We start from the raw sequence: 26,660 nt of genomic DNA, 5'->3' as shown, positions 1-26,660 counted from the left end.
ACTGAATACCTTCAGCAGATTGCTTGTTACTATATACATTATCCTAGATGAATTCATCATAACTGCTGTCAGGCAACATAATTTTGTTTTAGTGCTCCCCTTTCCTTGAAGTCAACATATCATTTGCCTTTGCAAATCGCTTACCACACCTGCATCTTGCCTTTCAACGACTTGTGTACAAGGACACAAAACAATTTAGAGCAGGGGTGGGGTGGAAAGAAGAGGATTTAAAACAGAAAAGAGTAGCTCATCCTGCATATAACAGCAACCCTTTTCCTCATGGCAAGAACTATTAAATATCAAAATTACCACTTACTTTAATAAGATAAATAACTTCTTCTATATAACCTTTCGACTTTGCTATCAGAACTGTGCGACATGTAAAATGAAGGGCAACTACTATAAATACAGCAAACTCAAAACAGAACACTGTGGGTTCCAGTGAAGACCATGACAACCCAGTATTTTCTGGGTAAGGACCGGTTTCAAAAGCCAGTTAATGAAGCAAATGCTGTACAGAACCATTATGCTGCTAATGGGTAAACTAGTCATGTGAAGCTGCATTGTGATTATACACACACACACACACACACACACACACTCTCCCCCCCCCCCCCCACCAGAGAAACCCAGCAGGCCAAGCAGCATCCAATGAAAAGAAATACAGTCCACATTTCAGGTGAGTCCTGCTGAAGGGTTTAGGCCTGAAATGTAAGCTGTACTTTTTTCCCCATGGATGCTGCCTAGCCTGCAGGGTTCCTCCAGCATTTTGTGCGTGCTGCTTGGATTTCCAGCATCTGCAGATTTTTTCTTGTCTCCATTGTGATAAGGTCATCAGGTCTGAGTTGCAGCTAAGCAATGAGCACATCTTGTACTGAAATTACTGGTTACACGTATGGACACAATGATCAAAATGGTGATATAACAAGCTAATTAAGTCTCTAACGACAGTATATCAGTCTGTTCAGAACCACCTGACAAATGTATTAAACTAGGTACTTCCAACATTACAATAATCCAATTTTTCTCTGCAGATTATGATCAGAGAAGCTGACTAGTCACCTTCTACAAACACTGCAGCAGCATGTACAAGAACTTTGTTTATTGAATCACTGAATGATTCCAAGTTTTTAAATAGATGGACAGAGGAGGAAGCAGACATCCCACCTCTCCTAGAAGTTCTGGAAGTATTCGGCATATTGATAGTGGCTCCCTGATGACCAAAAATTATATACAAAATCCTGGAAATCGATTTTTGTGGGGGGGTGGGGTGGGAGACAGATGTACCAAGTGACAGAGAGAGCATCCTGATTGGTCTCTTCATGCTAAGTAGACCTATCAGTTTTCTCAGTGGGCGGGCTTTACAGTCGACCCCTCTCTCTCTCTCTCTCTCTCTCTCTCTCTTTCATTGTCTATCAGTTCAGTTTAGTGTCCTGCAGCACCATGTCAGAGTGTTCCAAAAACAGAAAATATAAAACGTATTTCACCCCAGACTATGCTAAAGTGTACCCCTGCCTAAAAGGGGTCAAAAATAATGACAGTGTTGCTCACTGCACTGTTTGCAACAGTGACTTTTCTATTGCCCATGGTGGGATAAATGACTGTAAAAGACATGTTGAGGTGAGTTTAACAGGTGTCTTTGTTCATCAGCGTAGCTAACATTATTTGAACTAGTTGGCTAGCTGCTGAGGAGCTACTCTATTGATGTCCTATATGATGAGGCCAAACTCCCTGTAGACCTGCTTAAAGTTGTAATAGAATTAAAAAACTGACTCCATGATAAGTACATATTTTAATGTCACATTTTCTGCATAAGACAATATAATAAGGATACACCTTATGCTTTTATTTCTTTTAGGGACCACAACATATTATTTCAATGTGTGATCAAATAAATTGTGTTCTTTCAGAATCAAATGTCCTGTATACCTACACCCTTGGAGGTTGACTGGGGGGGGGGGGGAGGGGGGGAAGAGGGGGTGGTGGTGCTACCTCCCTGAAATGTATTTTTGCAGGGTGAGATGTCTGAGGAAGGGGGTATCTACACTAATGAGAACTCTGGGTTTTGTTTCTTCCAGACATAATTGCACGAGTTTTGTTTCACAGGATTTGTGAGGAGGGAATAATGGTTACATTCACAAAGGGTAAGATTAACAAGTCAAATTTACACAGTAAATAATGAACTGTCATTTGTTTGCTGCATAAAGGTCCAAAAGTCCATTGGCTACAAACCCACACAAAATTTGTGAAATGTTCTTAAAACTTCAAAAGAATAGATCACAAACTTCCTGGCTAATTTTCTTACAAGAACTTTGCAGAGCTGGTACAAGTTGATCCAGCACTATGACACGAATTGGAACACTGTTTGCATTTTTTCTGTTCTGATGAAGTAATAATTTATTTACCTTTGCAGTTGCTTCATATTCTAAATTTTTGGAACACTTCCTTGCAGTTTCAGAATTTCCATGCAGAGTTAGAATTAGGTTTCTTCTGCAAGGAAATTTGTGTGAAAAAAAAAGACTTTACAAAGCAGACACCAAATTAGTACATCTATTTATTTAGAATTACAACGTGGAACAGGCCCTTCGAGACACACCGTCCAGCATCCCCCGATTTAACCCTAGTCTAGCCACAGGACAATTTACAATGAGCAACTAATCGGTACATTTTTGAACCGTGGAAAGAACCCAGACCACCGAGACCAAACACATGCATTCCACGGGGAGGACGTACAAATTCCTTACAGACAGCATCAGGATTGAACTCAGACACCTTAAACTGAAGTCTTTACTTTCCATGTTACAGGTTTTACAGTTCATGAAGGACCATTTCACACATAGTTTTAACTGAACACAATCTCAAAAAGTTGAACAACAAATTAAGGCCACAATCAAATGAGACTGCTATCTTTACCTCAACTTATTCACATTTCTATTTTATTCACCAAATGCGGTGACTTAAAAAAAGTTTCCACAAGAACAAAAGATTATGAAGCACGTAACTGACACACAGATGACAGCACTTTTCATCAACTTTAACTACAACTGTACTTTGTTTTAAAGCAGTAACTGCAGTTTAAAATTCCAGACAATGGAAGAGAAAAAGCTGATCAGCAGCAGACATAGTCCAGCTTGTACTGTTTTACTGAATCTGTACAATTTACCATGCAATAGCTCGAGGGTTTGAAGAAAACTTACCCTTCAATGTTGCAATTTCTTGCAGCAAATTTTTGTACGGTTTCATCTAGGTAATCCTGTGGTAAGCATTAGTAGTACAGTAACCTTCCCAAACCCACAGGATTAAGACCTTGATTCCACTGGGCTCAAAGGCAGGCTTTTCTACTTCCTTGTTTACTTAAGCAAAACAAATGAACATGCTCTCTTCACCTGGTCTTTTTTTAACAGCCAGGAGGACAGCACAGACTAGCCGAAACAGTTTATGATTTTCTCAACATACTCCACACAAAACAAACCTGTTCTCCACAGCTGTAGGTTGGACTAACTCAATGCCACCAGTTGTCTTCTGTCACCTTACAATTTTAAAAGCTGCAATTGTCCTTCTCACTTCATTGGATATAATTAAACTTTGCTTAATTAAGTCACAGGAATAAAATTGATGACAGTTTACAGAAAGTATACAGCACATGGTTCATTAAATATTAATATTTAGAGATACAGCACATTAAAGGCCCTTCTGGCCCAAATGAGCTCACGCCGCTCAATTAGACCCATGTGACCAATTAACCTGTACAGCTTTGGAATGTGGGAAGAAACCAGAGTATCTGGAGGAAACACCTGGTCATGAGGAGAACGTACAAACTCCTACAGGTAGCAGCAGAAACGAACCCTAGTTGCTGGTGCTAAAAATGGGATCATCTTATCATTCTTAGCACATTGGTATCTTTTCTAAAAATCCACCATAAAATTAAATACAGTGCATTTCAATTAATTGGGACACATCAAGACCAGTGCATTTTGGTCCAATTAAGTGGCTGCCACAATCAGCTGAAGTTTCAAGATAATAATTAAAAAGGTATTAAAGAAAAGTCAAACTACTGTTTAACTTGAGTAACAAGTTATGTAGTTGAATGAAATACAGAATATTACCAATACTACTGCAGTACTATAAAACTGTGTATTAGTTCCTAATAGCTACCGGCGGAGTTCATCCAATGCACAGTGCATTGTTCTTTTAACTGGCTGTAATTAACAATCAGCACAGATAATGGACTGCTTTCATACAATGCTTTTGACAATTCTTAATTTTCATTTTAACATTCAAGATCATAGTCGATACCTTCAAATTCGCAGAAACAAGAGGCACAAACTAAAGATGCCAGAAATCCAGAGATAGACAGACAGACACACACGCACACACTGCTCGAGGAGCTCAGCAGATCAGGCAGCATCTATGGATGGGAATAGGCAGTCAACATTTTGGGTGGAGAACCTTCATCAGGGCCGTGACCTGCTGAACTCCTCCAGCACTTTGTGTGTATTACCTTAAAATTTTTCATAGTTCATAACTTATTGAAGTAGTAATTACCATTTCATTTTCACTACCAGCCGTTTCTGGTATCGCAAAGCCTCAATGCTTGAAGCCATAGTGAGCAAAACAGTTCTGACTTGTCTTGCTGCTTACCTCTCACCAACAATCAGTGACAAAAATCACTGCTTTTTGACCACAATCACACGCAACTGACACTATTTAAAAACTTGTTTGTTCTAAGCACAGTGTAGTGACTAACGGCCACACAAGTGCAGGCGACTGATGCTAGTTAGAAGCTGCTCAGCAAGTCTCCTGCCACAACTAAGCAGTTTAGTGCCCCAAGGAATCCCGGCTATTTTCGATTACTTTTTGTTCTTTAAGAGTTGGGCCAAGTAAGTGGCTGTCCTGATTAACTGAGGGCCCAATTAACTGGAATCCTGTGTATTAAAATATTAACATTTATGTTAGATTTTTAGAAAAGCTGCCAATATGCTAACTGATAATGACGAAGATCCCAGAATATAACTTGCAGACTGGCATCTGCTGTTCCAATCAGAACTTGCCACATTTAGTAGGTCTCAATCTTCCCACAGCGTCAGAATGAAGGAGTGCCTCATGGTGATGGGCCCATTACTATATCCGTGGAGAGCTCTGCCTTGCTGGGATCCCCCACTTTACTCTGGGAATGAGAATCACTCAAACAAACCATAGGATCAAAGATCCAAGCGATTCAAAAAAGGATTCCATGTCTGCAGGTTGGTAACAAAATGGAAGGCATATTATTTTCAATTGATGCTTTTACTTATTGCCAAAAAGCTCTGGTTTTTAAACTTCAGTGTATTTAAATGCTTGGTTGCATTTAAGAGTCTCAGTAGTTTTTAAATATATCTAAAACTCAAGTGCAATCTAAAAGCTAAAGGTGGTCAAACTCTTTTGCACCTTCTGAAGTTGGTCCAAGTTTTTCACGATAGTACCCCTACTGTACGTCAAAACACCTGACATCCAGCCAGACTGCATCAGTACAGTGGCAGCCAGATCTTACATAAACCAGCCTGTAACCTTATATCAGGGTACAATACAAGCTGGAGGATCAGACATTACCCTAAACAGTAAATCAAACCAGAAATATCAATAGATATCACCAGTATGACTAAACAACACCTAGCTCTCCAACAAGTTGCTCACAAATGACAATGCTCAAAAGAACTCAAAACTAATTCCTGGGTCATGACCAGAAGCAGCAGCGTAGATGCTAGTACGACCCGTGATTGTTACTGTCTCACATTCAGCACACACTACAGTTACATGGGGTGGTGGGTGGAGATATGTCACTCCCAAAGGAGGAGTAAGGCATTCCTTCCCTTCTGCTAGCCTGCAGGTCACCCTTGGGAAAGGTGTAGCACTTGCTTAGCCCCCCCCCTCCCCCCACAATCAGGGTCATGTGAAGCCATGGGAGCAGGTGGTGGATGGTCGTACAAGTAGCTGGTGCCCGTCACAAGCCCTGGTTATGCGACCACTGACACCAGGAAGACCATCTCTGAAAGAGCATTGGTAATAGCTGGAGTCAGCAGTCTTGTGAAGGCACAAGCCGTCCGGAAGGCGGCAATGGCAAACCACTTCTGTAGAAATATTTGCCAAGAACAATTATGCTCACAGAAAGACCGTGATTACCCACATCGTGCAACGTGGCACACAACAAACAAACAGTCAGAGGGACTGTACTTGCCACTAGCAACATGCATTTCGCACACACCAGTGACTTACCCAGCCAGTACAGTTTTAAACCTTTCCTGACCAAGCTACCTGTAGCGCCCTGATCCAAAAATGGTACTGCCAATTTTAGATGAGTGTTTTGTGCCGCACACAGACATGAAGTGAGAGCCACAACAAACCCTCCCAATAAAACAGCAGACACACGCACACATACTGTAGTTGATTAAGCTACGCCCCAACTTAGCCAATGTCAAAACAGCCAAGGACTTTGAGTACTTCTGAATGTTCCCAACAATGAAAATATTTAAAATTAATTTATTCAAAATGAAAAACTAATCTAAATTTTTTAAGTGAACCATTGAATAATATAGGGTTTCACATAGTCAATCCTCCAAAGCAGAGAAATCCCCTCATAAACATGACAAGATGCTGGAAATCTAAAGACACACATACTCTGCTGGAGGAGCTTAGAAGGTTGGGCAGCATCCATGGAAATGAATAGATAGTTGACGTTTCAGACTGAGACCCTTCTTCAAGATTGCAGATCCCCTCTTACCAATGCGAGGAGGGGATTGCAATGAATTTAGACATACTGGTGAATTCCCCATGTACTTTCAAAGTCAAAGTCAGAACAGAGAGGGAACTGCCAACAAAGAAGCCAGCCATTCTGGGACGTTTGCCCAAGACTTTTTAAACTTTTGTATTCACACTGAGAAATGCCAACTACTGTATTCTGTGCAGAACTGCTGCATTTTTCATCAAGTTCCTGCCCATCCTGTTAATGCTGATGGAAAAGTTGTTTATTGTTAGATGCATAGTTAAAGCTCAAGCTAAAACTGACTTTCCCAGGTCAGTAAATGACTGTAGAATTTACTTCTGTTATCTCAATTATAATTATTTGGAACATCAGACATTCTAAATCTTTGGCATTTATTGGGCATTTTTGATTCTGACCTCTGACTCATTTGTCCTAACTTGGTAGCTGTTATGTGTATTTCCTCATTAATTTTGCTTCCAATTTATTGCTTTGTGATGGCAGGCCTTGATTGTGGTAAATTGTAAAAAAAAAGAACGAATTTAGAAGCATTGGTTGCCAGGAGAGCTGTTACAAAGATCTATAAACTTGGCAAGGGGACATTATTGCGAAGAGATGTCCTGGAGCTCCGGAAGATTGAGAAGATTTTTGTGAAGGATGGTTTAAGTCTAGTACCATTGGAGGACTTGTGCGGGATTTATTGGAGTTTTACTACTTTCTCGAATTTCAAATGGATCTGCCACTATGCTTAGATCCAACGTAGATCAGGAGACTACCAGTGTATACTTATGCTCTGCCTGCCAGAAAGAGTGGGATATCCCAGTGGCCACCCACTTCAATTCTACTTCCCATTCCCGTAAGTCAGTTCATGGCCTCCTCTACTGCCACTATGCAGCCACACTCAGGATGGAGGAGAAACACCTTCTATTCCGTATGGGTAGCCTACAACCTGATGATCTGAGCATCAATTTCTCCAACTTCCAGTAACTGCCCCCCCCCCTTCACCATTCAACTATTCCCATTTCCCACTCTCATCTAATCTCCTTATCTGCCCATCACCTCCCTCTGATGTGCCGACCCCTTCCATGGCCTTCTGTCCACTCTTATCAGATTCCCCCTTTACCAGCCCTTTATCTCTTTCACCAATCAACTTCCCAGTTCTTTACTTCACCCCTCTCCACTCCAGGTTTCACCTATCACCTACAACCTTGTACCTTTCTCCTTCTTCCCCCTCCCCCACCTTCTCACTCTGACTTTCCATCTCTTTATCCCCCAATCCTGATGAAGGGTCTCGGCCCAAAACGTCGACTGTTTGCTCCTTTCTGCCTGACCTAGCGAGTTCCTCCAGCATTTTGTGTGTGGTAACATGTTTAGAATGTTTAGGTCAAGAAGAACACTTAATAAGGAAAAAAAAACAGGTTTGGACATTGAATTTCTGACAGAACTTGTAAAGACCTGCAATAACATCTTGAGATTAGAATATTGTATTGCACAGGAAATAGCATTTACTCTCCAAACTTATCCTCAAGAAATCAGTTTCAGTTTCACGAAAACAAATTAGTTATGAAGCAAAATAAGCAGAGAAAAGCAGACATACAACTAGCATGCATGGAGTCATTGAAATCTTGGTGGGGACTAAACATTATTGATTAAAGGAGGAACCGGATATAAAATACTGATCTGAGCTAATTTATCAGATGCGATATGAAGGATGCCTGGAAGACGCCTCAACAGAGAGGAAATGCCCTTTCCTGCTTTTGTTTTCTAGTTTGGTGACCTCAGTTATAGTTCTGCTAAAGAAGGGACAAAGTCCAAATTTGGTCATTTCACTTCTTTCTAGGTCAAACAGCTTACATATTTTGCAGCAAACACTCGTAACACATTTCCCAATAAAGAAAAGCAGTTAGCCAAGTATTGCCAAGGACTTTAACAGGCACAATAAATGCTTGACACCTCTTGCTTCACTCCCCAAGTCATGCGCAAAATCTTCAGGGTACTGTGGATGAGGCTGATTTTAACATTAATGAAAAAGAACACGAAAGTTGGCAGTGAGAAAGAGTCGAAGTGGTCGAGCATTTTTTTTGATGATAGATAATTGCCAGACACCGGTGTAAAAAAACTCTCAAGCTTTTAAAACAGATGCACCACAGACTCCAACTATAAATTTTGCAAGTTGCTTGACGCAGGGATGCTGACAAAGGGCTGGAATGCTGCAAATGTAGAATCAGAGATTTGACGTGGTGCAGCACTTGATGTTGTATGGACGGACTGTAACACCCGACTGGAAGAAATCACACGGCAGTTTGATCAAGAAAGTAAAAGCCTTTGCATTCCATGGGCAGATGGCCCATTCAATTAAAACTAGGCTCAGTAATGATTGATGGGAATTGCTACGATTGGAAGTAGCTTTCAGTGGAGTTCTACAGGGTTCAGTACTAGATTACTTGCTCCTTGTGGTGTACCATAATGATTGAAGCTTCAGCTGAGGACAAACAATTGCCAAATGATACTTTGATAATGCTACTAATAGCAAGGAAGTTCTAGACCCAAGGATTGGCTGAGTGAGGGGAAAAAATGTGGCAAATGTAACTTAGCCTGTGATGACTGCAAAGTGCGTGGCAGGGATTACTCAATATTAAGAGACAAAGATTTTGAGCAGCTTGTCCACCAATACTTGAAGACAGCAGTGCAATTAGAGAAGCAAGCCGTTGAGGTAACATATAGGCTACTTCTTTTGCTGGATAAAAATCAGAACACAAGGAAAGTATTATAGGAATTGCATGAAGCATCAGGAATGGCATGAAGAGTCATGGTAACCGCACTACAGTGCTTGACAGTACAGAGGAGATTTATGACTTTGGCAGGGCTGGAGAATTATGACAAGGGACTGGGGTTGCGGTTTCTTTTTTTGAACACAAGATTCAAGTCTGTTTGTCAAGTGTACATCAAAATGAGCAGTGAAATGTGCCGTTTGCGTTAACAACCAACTCAGCCGATGCTGTGCTGGGGAGGGCAACCCACAAGTGTCACCACATATTCCAGCACCAACATAACATGCCCACAAATGCTCGGGGGAAAAGCACAGAACACAACCAAACAACAGCAGCTTGTGACAACATTTCCTTTAGCAAAAAAAAAAAGTAGTAATTAGAGGCCATTGATTTAAGTTAATTTGGAAAAGACGTTTGAGAAAAATACAAACTTTTATTTATCAAGTGATAGGGGTAAGGAATACTACCAGAATGGATGGTGGAGGCAGAAACTATACATTTAACAAGGACCCGAATGAGCCATCAGGTGCAAAGCAACAGACCAACAGCTATAAAACAGGATTAATCCAAACTTCTACCTCTGGCTGTCATGATGGGCAAAATGGGTTTCTTCTGTGCCATAGATATGAATAATTCCATGTTAGCACAACACTTTACAGTACAAGCGATCCAGGTTCAATTCCCGATGCTGCCTGCAAGGAGTTTGCGTGTTCTCCCCGTAACCGAGTGGATTTCTTCTGGCTGCTCCAGTTTCCTTCCACAGTCTAAAGACATACCAGTTGGTAGGTTAACTGGTCATTTTACATTGTCCTGTGATTAGGCTAGGGTTAAAAAAATCAGGGGATCGCTGGGCGGTGCAGCTCGAAGAATCAGAAGGGCTTAATCTGCGCAGTATCTTAATAAATAAACGAATAAAATCAAAATTGGTCAGTTTTATCCAGTACCTTCACCTATCAAGGTTAAGCCAGTTTTATATGCCCTTTAAAATAGCAAATACATCAGTTCACACCAAAAACATCCTATTTTTAAAACCTCTAGAAAACTATACTGTAGTGCCTATTTACCTACATGTGTACAAGCATTTATTGATCAGTCACTAGCAAAAGTACAGCAGCTGGAAAACGTTGGCTTATTCTAATAGAAACCTCACTGCATATCACAGGCTGTTACTGAGGCAACAGGTTACATCTGCACATACAAATCTCAAGAATGCTCGTTTGTAATGACAAGAACAGGCGAGAAAAGATTTTCTCAGTTAGTTCTACAGCTTCGAATTAATGTGTGTCATAAATAGTACAACATCTTCGAAAACTCATCTTTGTATTCTGTAAAATATGAAACATTCAAACTTGCTTTAAATTTGTTAAATAGAAGTACTAAAAGTCATTAGATGATAGTTTTTTTAAACTGTTTGAAACAAATGGAAGTCAAAAATGACAAAACTGAAAATCATCAAATTAACACACTGGAATTGATTAATTGATGTAACTCAAGTGTGCAACTATATTCAAAATGAATACTGCTAAACTTCATATTCATTCAAACTTGAATAACCCTGTTGTGTATCAAAAGCAAGATAATTTCAAAAGTCGTGTACTGCCGGTATAGATGCCAATTCTGCTTACTCACTGCTGTACAGCAAGGGGCTTTTTAAAGCAGAGTGAAAAATAACTGGGAATCATTTAGTATCTTTAAGAATGGTGTCTGTGCTTAATAAAACATCAAATGTAGAAAGGAGGCCCTGAATATCAAATGACAAATGCTGCCTGCAAAAGAATTCTTTAAACCACTGAACAGACAGGTGAAAAGCATCTGAGCTATAGGCTCAGCAGCTATTTCAGTATTTTTGAAGTCAGACAGCAGCAAATGTTTGAATAACTGACACAAGTGTTTCGAAACTCCACATTCCTGGAACATGTGGGATTTTCGGCAGAGAAGCAGCCACACATTTTTCTAAACCTACAAAGTTTCTTGCACTGACTTTAAAGCTACATACACAAGTTTGCTGAATTTTAAATGGTTTTTATAGTGAAATACTCTGAATATGATCATGATGTATGATTATGAAAATTTAACATGTGTGGAGGGGGAGTGGGGGCCTTGGGGACTCTGATGTTCAATCATTCTTCGTTTTTTTCCCCGTTTCGTGGATGTCTGCGAAGAATAAGAATTTCAGGTTCTATACTCTATAGATTCTCTGATATTTAGTTGAAACATTTGCAACAACCAAGTTGTGAAGAAACTCATCACTTACCACTTGCACCCAATAGCACTTCTGTACTATTGTGTATCGTATAAAATATCATCAAAAATTCCAACACACAACAGCAATCTCCCAATACATGTGCTGAATAAAGTTTATCCTTTGGTGGTCTATTGATTGAGGAAATGCTTTACTATCAATAGTACCATTCTAAAGATGACCTCTCAAAATGTACATGCTGGGTCTGAGTATTCTAAAGGAGATTTATCCATATTCTGTTAAACAATATCCACACCTCAAATCAACATCAGTAACAAAATTTGTCTGTCAATACTGTTTGTGAGAACCCACTCTTCACAAATTGGCTGCCAGTGTCCCTGGATAATAATGACATTTAAGCACTTAACTAATTGCAAAACTTGTATCAAGGCATGGGAAGGAACGTTGTAAACCCAAGATTTGTAGTTACAAGCCAGTAAAATAGTGGAGTCTTTTTAAACTTTGGCAGCAGAGTAAATTGATCCCTTGACATCAGATACAATGGCAACTGAAAATTCTGAAGTGACAAGCTCTCAATATCAAGTGTTTCTGAAAATATCTGAAATATTTCTGTTTTAGGCTTTAAAAAAAAATGCTGACTGGGAAGGACAGCATTCAGGTTTGCAGTTAAGTTTAATTAAGATCATGGTGACATTTAAACCTTCCCTAACTTTAACTATTTTTTTTCAAAAATGGAGATTCCTGCTCCACCATATGCACACATTTCATCTCAGGTGGAGGTGTAGATTTCCTGACAAATTGCTCAGACTGACCACCTCCTTTTCTCTTCAACCAGTCGAGAATATTTGGATAAACACCAGTGTTAAAAAAACATTGAAATAAAAGGCAATACATTCAGTTTACCACAGTAACCTTCCTCAGTAACAATCAGAGAGGCGGGGGGGATGTTTGTATAATATTTCCAATTTAAATGTAGTCCTAAAAACAAATTTCCAATGTTTCTTATAAAAAAGAAAGAACCATAATTTATGGGCCCAAGCTTTAGTGAACGGCAGTCAGTGTAACAAAACATATGGCCTGGTGTGGAGTATCTGATGATTTGCTTCCAGTCTAGTTTTACGGGTTAGAAGCAATAGGCGAGGACAATGGGGAATGCAGAGATGAGCAGAAGATGACTGCTTGGAAGGGCAGTGCTTTGAGAGATTGAGCATTTCTGCTATTTACACAGGCAAGATTCTCAGTCCTATCCCAAATACTCTAAATCTCAGTGATGCAAAAAAATGCCGGAGGAACTCAGCAGGTTAGGTAGCAACTATGGAGGGAAATGGGCATTTTGAGCTGACATTCTTCTTCGGGAACTGGAATGAAAGGGAAAACTGTCAGTATGATAGGGTAGTGGGGAGAGAAGTGGGAATGAAGTCAGAAGCTGAGAGGCGATAGGCAGAAGTGATAAAGGACTGAAGATAGAATCTGGAAGGCAAGGTCAGTGGACAGGGAATGAGGCAAGGAAGGGAACTAGAAGAAGGAATGTGTGAATAAACTGAAGATTATGATAGCATGGGGATGGGAAGTGGAATAAGAATGGCTGGTCACAAGAAGATCCTGGCTACTATGATAGATGGAGAGAAGCCATCCCCGATCTTTGAGAAGGCAGCAGCAAAAGCAATAAATAATTCTGATGGATTCAAATGTGAAGAAATGCCTAACATAGACGGAGCTAGACAGTAGCGTGATATTAATACGCAGCAGCCTCTCTGGACTCTGGATTGGGGATCACCAAACATTACGTAGATTTTCTGGTGTAGTCTGTTTTGTCATATGCTTTTGTGATATAATTCTGGGGGAACGTTGTCTCATTTTTTTTAACTGCATTGCATTTGTGGTTTCTAAATGACAATAAACTGAATCTGAATCTGAATCTGAATAGAAGGGCATTGTTATGGTCCAGAAGTAGTCCTCGGTGTTTCCCACCCAGGAGGCTTTGAAACTTCCTCAAACTGAGTCACAGAAACACAGAAACAGGCCCCCTGGCTCATCTAGCTTGTGCTGAATTTTCCCACTAACCCTAAATCACCCTTGAAACATCTCAGGAAGAGTTTCAGAGCTATTGAATAATTTGGAATTTGACTCATGAAATAAACAGCATCTCAATTTACACCACCAGTACATTTCTGGCTTTAGTAAACATGTTCTAATTTAGCAGAAAAAGCAGAAAATTCCAAAACAAAAAAAATCAGACGAGCAACAACATTCCTCACTCAGTTTTTGGCAATGTTAAACATTAATGTTAAACAGCAGGGGAAATAGTGAATCTTGCTAGCTGCTTTTAAAGTTCACTTGTTGTATGCCCTATCGTATGGTGTGTGTGATCATGGTCTTTCCGTGACTGTGACTGTTCTTGGCAAATTCTTTTCCACAGAAATGTTTTTCCATTGCATTCTTCTGGGCAGTTTCTTTATAAGACAGGTGACCCCAGCCATTATCAATACTCTTCAGAGATTGCTGCTGAACCTGCCGAGTTTCTCCAGCATTTTGTGTGAGTTGCTTTGGATTTCCAGCAATGGCAGACTTCCTTGTGCTTAAAATTAAAATCAAGCAATTCTGCTGTCACTTATTCCGGTTTCACTCATTTTTTTTCAGTTTTGTTTTATAAACACACGGCGAATGAACTTTACAGGTAATTCCAGGCACTGCTTTAAATTCCTAAGAGATTACATTTGTTCAAAATCCATATTTTCAAAGATAAAATGCAAGATGGGTTATAATACTGCCAAGAAGGCATTTTCTAAATAATGCGTATTCAGGAACATTATTGTAAAGATCACAGAACACATTCAATTGTTTGTTCTTTAATTTCAAGCCCCAGTAAAACTTGTAATTAGTGTTATTCCTCCTGCAGGTTGAAAGCATAGAATTATACTTTCAAACATCAAAAATGCCTCTGCTTGCAGAAGGCCTTGGAAAGAAAACAAGGCAGTTCAAGAGTAGAGATATCAAAAATGCATTCAAGCTTGTAGACTCATACAAGCAATGCCCTCCGTCAATTTTATCCCCCCCCCCAATAAGAGAAAATGAAGATGCTTCCAAAATTAAATACCCCCCCTTTCCAATTTTTCTCCAAAGGAAAAAAAAGCTTCTAAATGGATGGCCATGAGAATATCTCCTTTAGAAAATGGATTTAGGAATAGAAGGAAGGGAATCCAATATCTAAATCTCTATCTTCTATACATTTGACCAGATTTTGACAATTTACCCCAAAATTGAGGCTCATCCCCAGTTTTTGTCTGCACTCTTCTGAATTAACCTTGAATGATTTTGATGAATTAAAGAATGCATTATATAAAACGGAATGCTGAAGATTCAGCTCTATGTTCACTTCTTAAGAGAATTTTCAAAAGGATCCCTAGATGTCATAACCTGTCACCATCAGGAAGAAATGCATTGACTTTTTAGGTATATTTTGAGCCGAGGGTGCTGCTAGGACCAGATGATTCCACAGCTCTAATTACACCAATTTATTTTTTGTGTGTCACCATCTTTGCAAAACATAAGTGTGTATAAATTTAGATTTATTATTAATCACATGTACATTAAAACACGATGAAAAGGCATCATTTGCGTTAACAACCAACACAATCTGAGGATCTATTATCGGCCCTCAACAGGAAGAGCAGATAAAAATAATTCACTTGTTCAGTGATTGGAAGAAGATGGCAGAGAAGTGCAAGATCATCCTTTGCTAGGAAGAATGGAAAAATTGCTTTCCTCCCAGAAAGGGCACAAGTACAATGTGTACATTTTTTTATAAATTAAAAGAAATCACACAGACAAGGGAACTAATTAAGCCAATTGGGATATTCACTTTTTGACCTTTGCCTACAGGGTTCTAGTATAATAGCAAGAAACACCTTCTTCAATTAACATAATTTTGATAAAACTACATACCCTGTATAGTTGTGATTTCTTTTATCCACGGGAGGACTCAGATGCCTTGGAGGGGATTCCAAAAAAAACTGTTAGATTAGTTATAAGACCACAAGATACAGGAGCAGACGCAGGCCATTTGGCCCATCAGATCAGCTCCGCCATTCAATCATGGGCTGATCCAATTATTCCAATCTTCTCCATTCCCCTGCTTTCACCCCATACCCTTTGATGCTCTGGCTAATCAAGAACCTATCTATCTCTGCCTTAAATACACCCAATGACTTGGCTATATCAGAGACCTTCAGTAGAATTGCGGATGCAGTTTAAAGCGTGAATACTTCCAGGTCTGAAAATCAGTATCCTAACCTGTGAAACTGCCCCTATTTAGAATCAGAAATCAGGTTTATTATCATTTACATTCTTTGTGGCCACTTTACTAGGAACAGCAGTGGTCTTCTGCTCCTGTAGCCCATCCCCTTCAAGGTTTGACCTTGTGCATTCAGAGATGCTGTTCTGCATGCCACGGTTCTAACACATCATTATTTGAGTTACTGTTGTCTGACCATCAGCTTGAACCAGTCTGATCATTCCCCTCCAACCTCCCTCATTAACAAGGGAATTTTAACAAGTCCATAGAATTGCCACTCACTGGCTGTTTTCTCTTTGTTTTTCACATCATTCTCTGTAAACTTTAGAGACAGGAAATCAGTTTCTGAGATACTCAAACCACTTTGGCTGGCACCAACAATTATTCTACAGAAAAAAAGTCACTTAATTTCTTTCCCATACTCTTTATCGATTACAGCTCAGCATTTAATACCAGCATCTCCTCAAAACTGATTAGCAAACTCCAAGACCTGGACCTCAATAGGCTCTGGTGCAATTGAATCCTGGATTTCTTCACTTGTAGACCCCAGTCAGTTTGGATTGGCAACAACATCTCCTCCACAATCTCCATTAGCACAGGAGCACCACAGGGATGTGTGCTTAGACCCCTGCTCTACTCACTGTACACCTATGACAGTGTGGCTGAGTACAGCTCCAACATCGTATGCAAGTTTGCTGATGACACCACTGTTGTGGACTGTATCAAAGGGGGTGATGAATCAGCACACAGGAGGGAGATTGAAAACTTGGCAGAGTGGTGTAATAACAACAACCTCTCACTCAATGTCAATAAGACCAAGGAACTGATTGTAGACTTCAGGAGAGGGAAACCAGAAGTCCATGAGCCAGTGATCAGTTGGAGGATCAGAGGTGGAAAAGGTTCAGCTCTTTACTTCAACCCTCCCCCTCTTTATATATACTTACTGTAATTCACATTTTTCCCTCTGCATTGCAATGCATTGTAATGTATCACTACCACAAAGCCAACAATTTTCGCAACATGTGCCAGTGATATTAAATCTGATCCATCATTAAGGTCCCTCATGATCCGGGACATGACCTCGTTACTACCATTGGAAGCCTGAAGACTCACTCTCAGTGATTGAGGAACAGCTTCTTCCCCTCCGCCATCAGATTTCAGAACAATCCATGAACACCATCTCATTATAATAAAATGATTTATTATTTTCTTTCAATGATTCTGACATCACGAGTGCCCGGGTAACAAGAGTTCTAGGATAACCCATCTAAACATTATCTGGAGTAGCTGCCATTTAGATGCATAATTTAATAACTCTGTTTTTAAAAAAACCTTCCATTCCAATATCACACCACAAATCATTTTCATGACAGTAAAGTCTCATTATGATCTGATTTAATATTCAAGGTTTGTAAATAAGCTCCATGGAGTACAATTAATTTCATTTCCATGAATCTGCTTATTCCAATTAGCAAGTAACAGTAACAAAAATTAAGCTTCAGCTTCCAGTTGAGGAACGGAGGCAAAAGCTTCAGTCTGGTGAACTCCTGAATATCTCAGCCACCGGTTACGTTCAGAGCACCACTAATTTGGCGGAAAGCTGCAATTAATTACTCAGGCCCAGAAGGTTTAGCAGCAGTTGAACATTAACTTTTCAAGAGTATCACCTGTCATTTGTCATGCCAGCTGCATGAAATCCAGCTGTGTACGGATTTCCGAGGAATGAAATATTTGACATTCTGGTCCGAAGCATTAAGAAAATGCAAAAGGAATATGAAGAATAGTAGGACCAAAGCCATCCGGCCCTTCAGACCTGCTCCACCGTTCATTAAGATTATTCTTCATCTACTACCTCCCCATTCTCCAGTTTTGTCCCACATGTCTTTCATGTACCTTAATACCCAAAAATCTCAGCTATTTATTTGTTCAAAACAAAAAAAAAATCAACAAGTTGCTTCAGTTCCCATGTGGAGAATTCCAAAGGTTCAGCCCTGCGTACATAAAGATATTTTTCTTCAGGTTCGTAAATGGCCCTCCCTTTATTTGGGCTTAAAACTCATCAAACAGAGGAATCTCTGCCACAGCACAACAAATTTCATAACATATGTCCGTGATAATAAACCTGATTCTGTTTAAAAGAAGTATCAGCATCTTATCGAAACTTTTATCAGTTTTGTAAGTAATGTTTTGATGATAGTATACAGGTAGCCAAACCTTGCTCCTTCACACCCACCCTGTCTCAAACCTCACGTCAAACAAATGACTGGGGCTATTATCTTTGTGGAGATTCCCAAAGGAGCTGTAAGGCACTCCTTCCCTCCGCAAGCCTGCAGGTCACCCTCGGTGTAGGTGTAGCACCTACTTAACCCCCCCACCCACCTTCAAGAATCATGTGAAGCCATGGGAGCAGATGGAGGATGGCCGTATGAACAGCAGATGCGTATCACAAGTCCTGGTTAAGCAACCACCGATGCCAGTCTCTGAAGAGTATTGATAATGGCCGGCGTCACCCACCTTGTAAAGACACTGCCCAGAAGGCAGAAATGGCAAACTACTTCTGGAGAAAAATTTGCCAAGAACAATCCTGGTCATGGAAAGACCATGATCACCCACGTCATACAACACGGCACATAATGAACGAACGAAGGAACGTACAAGAGTTTAGAATATATTAACACTGGGCATTTGCAAATAATTACATCAAATGCATTAATCAAGAGACAGCTACTTCATTTTTTTCTGGCTGGCACTGCAGCCTTACTTACGTGCTCTTCTGAATTCTGAAGATGGCCAATATTAATTTATTTATTGAGATACAGTGTGGAATATACCCTTTCGGCCTTTTTAATACATACTGCCCAGCAATCCCCGATTTATCCCTACTTTAATCATGGGACAATCCGCAATGACTAATTGACCTACTAACTGGTAGGTCTTTGAACTGTGCGAGGAAACTCACAAGTTCACGGGGAGAACTTACTGAGTCCTTTCAGGCAGCAGTGGGAATTGAACCCGGGTCATCTGTACTGTAAAGCGTTGTGCTGACCACTATGCTACCGTGCTGCCCATCTCCAGCCACACAGGCCTCAAGTCAACTTGCTAGTTGCAGGGTAACCAAAATATCAATAATGAATTTGCCAAAAATATGGCCAAAGAGACTAAATATGGACAAGATGATGGTGGCAAGAGGTACAGTAACAATACTAAAAAAAACAAACTTGTAGCTTGGAGATTTGCTTAAAACACACAATAAGGATTTCCAAACAGACAACTACTGGAATGTTGCAATTATAGGATTATGCACAAAAATGGTATTTATTCTTCTTCCACACACTTCTGCCCCTTTAATTCCCCCAAAATGAAAGACTGCAACACCATTGGGCCAATTTTATTGACCTGCCCTTCATTATCTGCAGTACTATGACTACCAATTAAAGTAATGGGGTTGCTGACCCCATTTCTAGTTCAACCTGATTGGCTCTGCCATGACAGACTCAACAACAAACTCAAGAGCTTTGCAGGAACTCAGCGGGTCAGGCAGCATCCATGGAGGGGAATTAACATTTTAGGGTCGAGATCCTTTATCAGGGCTCGAAAGGAAGGGTGCAGAAGCCAGAGTAATTGGGGGGGGGGGGGGAGGAGAGAAGCTGGCAAGTGACAAGTGGGATGAGATGATAGGGAAGGTGGGTGGGTGGGGGAGGGGTAATGAAGCAAGAAGCCAGGAGATGATTGGTGGAAGAGGTAAAAGGGCTCAATAAGAAGGCATCTGATTGGAAAGGACAGTGGACCTTAGAAGAAAGGGAAAGAGGAGGATAACGAGAAGGAGGTTTCAGGGAGGCAAGAAGGGATGAAAGGGCAATCAGAATGGGAAAGAGAAAAGGTGGGGGAAGGGATATGATTACCGCAAGTTAGAGAAATCAATGCTTATGGCATCAGGTTGGAGGCCAGCTAGAAAGATTATAAGGTGTCCTGTCCACCTGAATTCAATTGACTTTATTTCTTTCATCCTTGACATACATGGGTAAAAGTCTTTACATTATGTCTCTATCTAAATGTGCAATTTATAGTAATTTGTAATAAATAGTATGTACAACAGGACAGTCCATATAGCACAGAAATACCATTGTATCAACATGAGTTAATCAGTTTGATGGCCTGGTGGAAGAAGTTGTCCCAGAGCCTGCTGGTCCTGGCTTTTATACTGCGGTACCGTCTCCCAGATGGTAGCAGCTGGAGTAGATTATGGTTGGGGTGATCCTTTGGCCCGAAAAATCAAGAGTGAGGTTGGATCAATCTAAGCACTGGGATGATTTTGAAAGGTCATTTAGGGGCCAGAATGTGGCGACAGGGTCCGTGCCCAGAGCGTATTGCTGCGGCGATGCCTGGGTCCAAATGCAAGGGACAGCCCGGTGCTTGAACAATTTAAACAACAGACTGGATAGATTGAAAATGCTGGGTGTCAGGGACCAGAGGTGAGGGTCGGGCCAGTTCTGCTTGCTGCTCTGCAACGCTGAGGCCATGTCCTGCGATAGCTACTCTGGGTTTTGTGTCTGCAGGCTCCACTAGGATTTGCCCCGCAGTGTGATGAACTGAGGCTGAGGCTTTGGGCCTACTCCAGCTGCTCAAGGCTTTGGGCCTATGGGCTCACTTTCAGTCTCAAAGCCCTTGCTTGCTTTTATTGTTTACATGATTTGCATTTCTTTTCTCTCTCTCTCTCTGTGCATTGGAAGCTGGTCTTTCTTTTAAATTGGATTCTTTCGGGTTTCTTGTTTTGTGGATGTAAGGTTGTATAATTCATGCATACTTTGTTAACAAATGTACTTGGAACTTTGAAGCTCCTTCAACCCTAGTTTGGCTCATTTTGGCCAAAGAGGCCATGGACAGATATGTCAGCATGTGAACGAGGAGGCAAATTGAAATGGGTAGCAACCAGATTCAGCATTTGACCTTCTGTATTATGTCATAGCATTCCTTCCAGTTAAATTTTACTTGTAAAATCCAGACAATGCTGCTTTGGATCTTGGTCAGTCAGAACTTCAATAGTAAATTTTACCCAGTTCAAATAGTCCCAAAAAGTTATGTTTGGTCTCCTTCATTTGCCTTTACTATTCTCAAATTTGAACCTAAATTTACACCTTTTCATTCACCCTTTAATCATCTTCAAAAGGCATGGGAGAACCTCCCAACATACAAAAATTCACTAATCATCTGCCATAACGGAATCAAATGTTTCTGGAAGACTCTATACACAATTTATCTGCAGAAATACAATAAGCAGTTGAAAATTCCCACCCACATTTCTCTTAGTTACTCAGCTCAGTTCATACTATGGCCAGGCCAGTACAGGATCATTCAGGGTGGTGGGGTGGGGAGTTGTCTCTACCAAAGGAAGTAGAAAGGCACTCCTTCCCTCCGCTAACCTGCGGATCACCCTTGAGCAAGGTGTAGCACCTGCTTAGCCTCCCCTATTAGGGTCACATGAGACCATGGGAGCAGGTGGTGGACAGTCATATGAGCAGCTGGTGCATATCACAAGTCCTGGTTACATGACCGCTAGTGCCAGGCATACAATCTCTGAAGAGTATTAATAATGGCTGGGGTCACCCATTTTGTAAAGACACTGCCCAGAAGGCGGCAATGGCAAACCACTTCAGTAGATTTGATCATTGATTTACCAAGATCAAAGATGGTTATGGGATCATGATCACCAATGTCAAATAACAGCACATAATGATGACGATAACAGGATTAACTGAATGAAATGGCCAGTCAACTCAAACGAATCCCATTTACAAGGCATCAACCCATTACGGGGTCAGCCAAAATGCCCTCACAGCACAAAATTTTGCCCCAAAAAATAAATATGTTAACATCTAATGATTCTGTTAGCATTTTCAGCAGATTTTTATTAAGATAGCCAATTTTGAAACCAGCAGGAAAACCATTTGTGTGCATTATGCAGTTGAGCAGGTTTGAGTTGAAATGAAACACCACTCAATTTCTGCATGTTGTGTGTTAATCAATTCACACAGCTCACTGACAGAGGTTGTCCTTCAGGCAGCTACCAAGGGCAACATCAGAAAACTGCAATTCAAAGTCAGGACCATGGTGAAATGCAAGGGGTGTATGGCACCTTATTCACTCCACTCTGCAGCTTGTGGCAAGGAGAAATCTTCAAATATCACTCGAATTGTAACTGCTAAAAAATTAAAACAAATTACACAATGTATTGATGCCAGAGTTGGGTTGTTAGACATTACTGGTTCACGATTAAGCTATTTGAACATTTGCTCCACAGTGATAGTGGATGGGGGAAAATACACTTCAACAACGTGCAAGTGGACAATTCCAAATGTTTCCTCATTTATCGTGGTGCCTCAAAAAGGCGGTATCCATCATTAAGAATCCCATCACCCAGGGCTTCTAATTGCTACCATCAGGAAGCAGGTACAAGAACCTAATGCACGCACTCAACATTTCAGGAACAGCTTCTTCCCTGCTGCCATCAGATGTTTGAATAGATATTGAACCCATGAATACAACTTCACTATATTTTTGCACTAATTTAACATAATATACATTTATCTACATACTTACTGTAATTTTCAATTTTTATGTATTGCATGTACTGCTAACACATAACAACAAATTTCACAACATATGCCAGTGATATTAAACCTGATTCTAACCAAGTCAAATATTTTTTATCTCGTTTTACAGATGGTGTGGCCAGAGGCACCAGCATTCCCGGTAATCTCGCAGTTCATTCACTATTAATACCCATTAACAACTATATTATTTCAGGCCTAAAAAGTATAATATGGTAGCTGCATTTTGCATAGCAGAAAGAAAAGTATTTCACACAAGTTAAAGTTTAAACCAAAGAGTTACCACAGAAAGATCGCATTAAATTTTGAAAAGCACATTTTGAAGTTAAAATGAACTTCAGAAAAAGATTAGAATACAAATATAGCATTCACACCAAATGCTAAGCAATAAACCAGCCACAATGAAGTAACAGTGGCAATGTGTTCATGAAGATCATCAGTCCTTTGAGTTAATGGTTCTCAAATGTCCAAGGATTTCCATAAGCTTTGCATTACTCTACAATAAAGTCATTTACAGTATCTATATGACCCTCTGTGTGCTGGCTTCAAGTTCCTCAAATTCCCCAATAGAAGGTATGCCACAGTTGGCTTCCTGGGTGATACAATAATGATCCTGTGTTCAGCACATAACTCAGATATAGACTTCTCAGCTCCCATTCCAGGACTCATTCCAACATTTCATAGTTATCCCACTTGGTCGCCCCAACTCTACAGTTTCCAACATCTTGGCTTTCATGCACAGTGGGGAAACATAGCAAGTGAAATTCAAAATACAGAATTCCAGAAGGCACTTGTAATACAAACCAAAGCCTCAACACAGACAATAGCAGGAACTTGCCACAAGATGCCTGATATGATATGTTAATGTGGGATTAAGGGGGATATGTTTTTTTAAGATTCAGATGCAGCACACAGATACTTCTTAACATTCACAAGCATGGAAATAGTAGAGTAGGCCAGTCGGCCCCTTGAGCCAAATCCACATTTTTTTAAAAAATCGCCTGCAAGCTTGTTACTCCATACTCTCAGTTTTTGACACTTCGTCTCCCTTGCTTTCCTTACTTTCAACAGGCTTCACTTCTTTATCTCTCCCTGCTTGGCTTTCTCGGGATTTGAAAACCCGTTTACCACTTACTATTCCAGTTCTGATGTAAAGTCAGCCACTTGTTATGATAACACTTATTCTATTTTAACAGATCTGTCTCACTTCCTGAATATTTCCAGCACTTTGTTTGTACTCAAAACTGAGTGTCAAAATTCCCACAAATTTATGCATATTTTCTGCAGGTAAATACAGTGCCTTGAAAAAGTATTCAGTTCCCAACCCTTTGGTCACACAAGTATTACATCCAGAAATTTTGATCAATTTAACTGAGAATTTTTATTTGTGAATCATGCTTTTTTCCGTCGTAGAGCCCAGAAAACGGAAAACTGTGAAGCATGAAAAACTAAGAATTCAAAAACTGAACTGTCAGCAGTTCAAATGCATTCATCCCCCTTTACTTAGTTCAACCACCCCTCGCAGCCCATAAAGATTTTGCAAAGCGACACTTAGAAGGTATTGTAAGGATATGGAATGTCTTCTGGTCAGATGAGACTAAAGTGGAACCTTATTGGCCTCAACACTGAACGTAAATCCAATACTGCACATCAGGCAGGTAACACCATCCCTACTGTGAAGTATGGTAGAGGTAGCATCATGCTAAAGGGATGCTTTTCAGCATCAGGAACTGTAAATCTAATCAGAATTGATTGAAGATGAATGCTGTTAATACAGAAGGATCCTGGATATAGACCTGCTAGCCTCTGCCAGAAAGCTTTAAATGGGGATGAAATTTGTCTTTCAGCAGAACGACGACCCAAAGCACACGGCCAGAGCAACTGTGGAGTGGCTTCAAATGAAGAAAATTGATGTCGTTGAGTGTCCAAGAGTCCTGACCTTAACCCAATCGAACATCTCTGGCAAGACCTCGATTGTTGTCCACCATCGCGCCCGACTAACCTGGCACAGCTTGTGCAGGAATGGGCAAATCTTGCTCCATCACATTGTGCAAAGCTAATAGAGACTTATCCAAGAAGACTATTGGCTGTAAATGCTGTGAGAGGTGGCTCAACTAAGTACTGAGCAAAGGAGAATGAACACTTCTGAACTGCTGATATTTCAGTTTTTATGCTTTATAATGTTCCTGGATTTTTGGCTCTACTGTGAAAAGGAGCATGTGATTCACAAATAAAAATTCCCAGTTAAATTGCTCAAAATCCCTGGTTACAATAATCATTTATGTGAACAAGGGGTTGTGGGAGAGGGGGGCTGAATAAAATTTCAAAGAACCATACATTAAGGCTAGAAAGGATTAAAAGGTCTCTATTAATAGATTACAGATTCCATACAAGAACACCAACTATGTGTGATAGGATATTTTTTAATGTTACTGCTACTTTATGGTCACAACCACGTTAACTGAAAGGTACTGAACAAACTTTATTTTGTGCAGTCATCATCTATACTGACCAACTTTTAGAACATAGAAAACTACAGCACATTACATGCCCTTTGGCTCACAATATTGTGCTGACCACGTAACCTACTCTAGAAACTTACCCTAGCGCATAGCCCTCTATTTTCCTCAGCTCCACGTACCTAAGAGGCTTTTAAAAGACCCTATTCTATCTGCTTCCACTGCCGCCACCACAGGCAGTGCATTCCAAGCACCCACCACTTTGTGGAAAAACACCCGTCATCCTTCAGTACCCATTTGTGACTTGGACAGGTTGGGTGAGTGGGCAAGTGTATGGCAGATGCAGTTTAATGTGGGTAAATGTAAGGTTATCCACTTTGGTGGCAAGAACAGGAAGGCAGATTACTATCTACATGGAGTCAAGCTAGGAAAAGGGGAAGTACAATGAGATCTAGGTGTTCTTGTACGTCAGTCAATGAAAGCAAGCATGCAGGTACAGCAGGCAGTGAAGAAAGCTAATGACATGCTGGCCTTTATAACAAGAGGAATTGAATATAGGAGTAAAGAGGTCCTTCTGCAGCTGTACAGGGTCCTGGTGAGACCCCACCTGGAGTATTGTGGGCAGTTTTGGTCTCCAAATTTGAGGAAGGACATTCTTGCTATTGAGGGAGTGCAGCGTAGGTTCACAAGGTTAATTCCCGGAATGGCGGGACTGTCATATGTTGAAAGATTGGAGTGACTGGGCTTGTATACACTGGAATTTAGAAGGATGAGAGGGGATCTGATTGAAACATATAAGATTATTAAGGGATTGGACACGCTGGAGGCAGGAAGCATGTTCCTGCTGATGGGTGAGTCCAGAACTAGAGGCCACAGTTTAAGAATAAGGGGTAGGCCATTTAGAACTGAGATGTGGAAAAACTTTTTCACCCAGAGAGTGGTGGATATGTGGAATGCTCTGCCCCAGAAGGCAGTGGAGGCCAAGTCTCTGGATGCATTCAAGAGAGAGTTAGATAGAGCTCTTATAGATAGCAGGGTCAAGGGATATGGGGAGAGGGCAGGAACGGGGTACTGATTGTGTATGATCAACCATGATCACAGTGAATGGTGGTGCTGGCTAGAAGGGCCAAATGGCCTACTCCTGCACCTACTGTCTATTGTCTATTTCCAAGCCCCCTCGTGTTAGCCATTTCAGCCCTGGGGAAAAAGCCTCTTGCTATCCACACAATCAATGCCCCTCATTATCTTCGACGGTTAAAAGTCCACCTTTATAGACCAGTACTAAATAGAACCACATCTTCCAGTTGGACTATTGGATCAACCTTTCAGGAATCATGGAAAGCTGGAATTACAGGTGCCCCCTGTTTTACGAATGTTCGCTTTACACCGCTTCACTTTTACAAAAGAATTACATTAGTAATCTGTTTTCGCATTACAAAGAGGATTTTCGTTTCTTCGGAAATTTTTCCCATATAAATTAATGGTTCTTTGCTTTACGCCATTTTGGCTTAAGAAAGGTTTCACAGGAATGCTCTACCTTTGTAAAAAAAAAGGGGGGGGGACACATACATGGAATTTATCCAAAATAA

The 26,660-nt window shown here is 40.5% G+C and overlaps 1 protein-coding gene and 1 long non-coding RNA gene across 2 annotated transcripts in view; one reads left to right on the top strand and one right to left on the bottom strand.

The window, feature by feature from the left end:
- LOC132383464 (microtubule-actin cross-linking factor 1-like) overlaps window positions 1–26,660 on the bottom strand; it is a 509,885-nt gene that overhangs the window by 461,837 nt on the left and 21,388 nt on the right. The window lies entirely within an intron of this gene.
- LOC132383470 (uncharacterized) lies at window positions 637–24,966 on the top strand. The gene is made up of 6 exons (XR_009508692.1): window positions 637–679; window positions 2,079–2,144; window positions 5,082–5,243; window positions 22,303–22,451; window positions 22,725–22,754; window positions 24,460–24,966. It is a non-coding gene; the product is annotated as an uncharacterized LOC132383470 (long non-coding RNA).

This window comes from Hypanus sabinus, chromosome 30, assembly GCF_030144855.1.
Source record: "Hypanus sabinus isolate sHypSab1 chromosome 30, sHypSab1.hap1, whole genome shotgun sequence".
NCBI classification, from domain to species: Eukaryota; Metazoa; Chordata; class Chondrichthyes; order Myliobatiformes; family Dasyatidae; genus Hypanus; species Hypanus sabinus.
The sequence above is the reverse complement of the archived record's forward strand: the minus strand, read 5'-3'. Positions and strand labels throughout refer to the sequence as shown.